This window comes from Vipera ursinii (assembly GCF_947247035.1).
Source record: "Vipera ursinii genome assembly, chromosome: 5".
NCBI lineage: Eukaryota > Metazoa > Chordata > Lepidosauria > Squamata > Viperidae > Vipera > Vipera ursinii.
In genome coordinates this window covers 55,489,464-55,494,408 of record NC_139518.1, presented here as the reverse complement: position 1 = coordinate 55,494,408, position 4,945 = coordinate 55,489,464, and positions in this window count along the sequence as shown.

The window sequence follows — 4,945 nt, the reverse complement described above, 5'->3', positions numbered from 1 at the left end:
TGCACCCTGGCACAACTGTGATTCTATTAAATGTTAAGGCTGTACCCAGCAGCCTAATGGACAAGAAGATAAATTTGGGACAGTGGCTAAGAATAATAACCAATCCAGGCACACATGGAGCTGAGATGTTAATTAAAGTTAAATTTCCCAAAGATGCTTTTTCAATAGGCAACTGGACTTTCTTGTTTTTCTTTGGACTCATTTTGCTTCTCATCCAAGAACCTTCTTCAGCTCATTCAAGAACCTTCTTCAGCGCATCCAAGAAGCTTCTTGGATGAGCTGAAGAAGCTACTTGGATGAGAAGCGAAATGTGTCCAAAGAAAAACAAAAAAGTCCAGCTGCCTCTTGAAAAAGCACCTTTGGGACAACCATGACCCGGATGACTGAGAATCTCCATAGACATAAAGTGAAATGTATTGCTATATTGAAACTAATACCACAACAACTGTTGTTATTATATTGGCCTATTCCTAGTGTGAATACTTAAGTGTAAGCCTAACTAAACAAACCAAGCAAGTTTTTCTTTTAAACGTTAGCTAGCCTTCTTTTCCTGGGGAAAAAGGGGCAGAGTGGAACAGAGTGGAGGGGAAGAAAGCCAAAAGGCTCTAAGTTTCTTCCTAAACCAATCTAGCAAGCTTTCCAATAGTATTTAGAGCAGGGCTGCCTTGCTAACAAAGCTGATTTTGTTCCTTGTTCAGACGGTCTCTCCTTCCAGCAGCTTCACTTGAAATCTCTGTCAGCCAACTGTGGATTTTCTTCAATCTTCTTACCAGTCTGCAGCTGCCAACCTTCTTGGTGTCCTCAGCTCAGCCAGTGGCTCCTTTCACCAACAGAAGACCAGTGTCTTTCAAACTTGGCAACTTGAAGATGTGTGAGCCTCAGCTGTGACCTGAAAGAATCTCCCTCTTGACTGCTGCCTAACTATTATGGTTCTTATATACCCAGGGCAGGAATTCCTGGGGCCTTTCCCCCCCTGTAAATGGTGACATGGCTTTGGCCTTTCAGCTATTAGGAAGAAAACATCTGACCTTGACATTTATGATGCTGTAAATAACTTTTTTTGTCACAGCAGTTTATTCTGCCACACTAAGAAGAATTATGGGTCTCTTCTGAAAAAAATCTGAGCCTTATATATTCCAAAGCCAATTGGAATGATGGCATGACTTCTTGCTCTTATGAGCCACAGCTACCTTTGGCATGTGCTCACAGCATAAAATATGTGGCATTTCAAGTTCCACTGACTTTTACGGAATGGAAATGCTGCATTGGGCTCATTAGAAAATGCTCTAAGTGCAGGCCTTGATGTTCTGCATTCACTATGCCCAACGAAGATCAATTGTATGAAAATAATGCTTAGCACTATGAAGACATATAAATGAAGACATATAAATATCCATGTTTGACATGGTCAGATTTTAACTTAAACCTTATAGGTGTTCTATTTATTTATTTATTTGTATCCTGCCTTTAAGGGACGCGTGGCTCAGTGGGTTAGGACACTGAGCTTGTCGATCAGATGGTCGGCAGTTTGGTGGGTTGAATCCCGAGTGCCGCGTAACAGAGTGAGCGCCTGCTACTCGTCCCAGCTTCTGCCAACCTAGCAGTTCAAAAGCATGTAAAAATGCAAGTAGAAAAATAGGGACCACTACAGTGGGAAGGTAACAGTGTTCCGTGCGCCTTTGGCGTCTAGTCATGCTGGCCACATGACCACGGAGACGTCCTCAGACAAGCGCTGGTTCTTCGGCTTTGAAATGGAGATGAGCACCGGCCCCTAGAGTTGGAAATGACTAGCACGCATATATGGGGGAACCTTTACTTTTACCTATCCTGCCTTTATTATATAATAATTATTTTATTATTATAACCCTCCAGCTATGGTAATCCTCTCCTAACATTATCAGATAAGCCCAACATATAATTTTAGATTCTAAATAAGATGTAGACAAGTTAGAAATATGAATTATGAACCAAACTTCATCCATTGTTTACGTCCTCATGAAAGTGTGAAAGGGAGAAACTTGTACTCTGACATCACACCCACACCTTTTTTCAGTCTGTGTTGTGGTGAGGGTCAGGCACTCATGGATATATATATGTGACAAACCTGTGGATGTTTACTTGCACATGAATCCTGTTAAACTTTGCAAAAAATTGAGTAAAATTGGATATGTCTGATGTAATGTTGTCTATACAATATAAGAGGCAGTATACAAAATACCGGTAAAGACTTACAAGCCAGTAAAATGTTCAAAGGCTTTTATTTCACCACTGAAGTTTAGTAATACTTCATACAACAAAAGCAGTATGCAATAACTAAATTTCTCTGCACGTTTTAGTTCTTCATTTCTCTATGTGTGAAAACATAAAAGGGCATCACCTGTGTACACAAAAATGAAGTTTCCAAGGTTGTCCGAAAGCCATTAGCAGATTTTGGAGAGCATTCAGAGTCTGCGCCATCTGCTTGGTGACAGATGGTTTTAAATGTCGATACCAGGGAAAATCCTACGGGAAAAATAATCAAGCAGTGGCTTTGCAAGCAAACCTGCATGGGTTTGCTAAAAACAAGCTATGCCAGACAAACATTTTTTTCTTTGATAGTGTAAATAGGTTAGTGAACTAACAGAATGTTGCAGATGTAGTATACATAGAGTTCATAAAGTTGGCCATAATATCTGTTTTGAAAAACTGAAACAATGTGGAATGCATAGTCCACTCTTAGATGGATTCATAGGTAGCTGAACAACCATAGCCAATGCATGGTACTTAATGGGTCCATATGAAGGGATGACAAAATTTTAACACCTCCAAAATACAAGTTCAAGATTCCAAAGGATCTTAACAGATATGAACATGAACATGATCCTATCTAACTAAATGTTCAGTGATGAGAAATGTTAGGTTCTGCTCTTAGGCCGGAAAAACCAGATGCCCAGGTACAAGAAAATAGTGCTTGTGAGAAGAACTGGTATCTTAAGAGGTCACAGATTAAGCAGGAGCCAGCAATCTGGTATACATCCCAAACAGCCTGTGCAGTTTTGGGCTGCATTAATAGAAGTATAGTGTCAACATAACATGAGGTGAGAGCATCATTCTATGCTGCGCTGGTCAGATTAAACTTGAAACATAGTGCCACAATACAATAAGGTTGCCACAATACAATAAGGACACTGAGAAACTGGAAAGAGTGCAGAGGATGTAAAGATGGCCAGGGGCTTTGAGATTAAATCCCACAATGACCATTTATGGTATGTTTAACCTAAAGGAAAGAAGGCTATGGAAAGACATGACAGTTGTCTTCCATTAAAAAGAGCCTTGGTGGAGCAGTGGGCTAATACCTCCTTAAGTAACACCAGCTGCCTGCAATTATTGCAGGTTCGCATCCCACCAGGCTCAAGGTTGACTCAGCCTTCCATCCTTCCAAGGTAGGTAAAATGAGGACCCAGATTGTTGGAGGCAATAAGCTAACTTTGTAATAATGCTGCTGGGGGGGGGGCAAAAGCCCTAATAAGTAGGCATATACATAGAATGAAGGCTATTGCTAAGCACATTTGATTTGTGCTTAGATTGTAAGCCGCCCTGAGTCTTCGGAGAAGGGCGGGATATAAATGGGATTAAAAAAAATTGAAGGGAAGTTACAAGGAAGAGGATGTGGATTTATTCTACATAGCACCGGAGGGTAGGATAAGAACCAATGAGTGGAAGCTTTACAGTGAGAGATCCAAACTTGAGATAAGGAGAAATTTCCTATTCCATGAAAGCCATTAAGCAAGGGAACACCTTGCCTCCTGAAGTAGTGGCTGCTAGTAAAATATTAACTTGAATGTGAGGCTTGCTGTGCTCCATCATCCGAAGATGTTTTTTGTTTTAAAGGACTATCATTTATCCAGGTTGGTATGAGGTGTTCCTGCACTGGGCGGAAGGTTGACTCAAGCCTCCAAAATTCCTTCCAACCCTATGATTCAGTGATTCTATGATTCAGCAGAACCTAATCAGCCCAGAATCTATTTGTAAACATATTAATTTGTTCAAGAAGCTGTTTCCTCTTATGGCAACACCCCCAAAATAAGAGTATTATTATATAGTTAAAAAAATCTTATCACCACCTCTGATCATGTGAGCTTTATCCAATCTGTCCTTGGAAAACTATGCATATTTTCAAATACATGGCTGTTATAGGTAAAATTTAAAACAAAATAAAGTGGCACATTTTTCTTTTAAAAAAATCATACCACAGGCCATTTAGAAAGCTGAAGTAATTGAATGCATAACTGTTGCAGTGCAATGAGCATGAACAGAATTTGAAAATTCTGAAATTATTACCATTTTATGTATTCAAAATATTTTGAGATTAGATTATGGTTGTCCAACTTTTTGGCTTCCCTGGAGCACATTGAGTGAAGAGGAGTTGTCCTGGGCTGCATATAAGAGATATAATATAGTTAATGTGTATATAAATAACAAACTTCTTCTATTTTTAAATATTTTTGATAATCTTGTGGGGCTGCATTCTAGCTTTCCAGAACCACATGTGGCCTGTAGATTGGACACCTCTGGTCTAGATGATTGTTGTGAAACAGAGCTGGAGATTCATTATCACTTTGAACCTTAAGAATCCTTTAACCATAAGGCAAATGAGAGCTAGGTAACCAAGTCTCTTTCCATACTGCCTACTATCCTACTATCCCCATGTTTGTTCCTCATTTGTGTTCAGGACATTTAGGGTGGATGACATCATCTCTTCCTGTTTATGTGAGTGGCCCACAGTGATGATGGGCCAAGCAGAATGTGTGGTTCTTGTTAAGTCGTGGGCTCTGGTGAGCAGGAGTGAAGACACACAGCTGAGTACAGAGAAACTCATTCTTTTATTCAAGCAGGAACTGTACTAGGACTTGGGGCACACTCCGACACAATACATAGCCAAACCCTATGGTAACAACCAATCAGA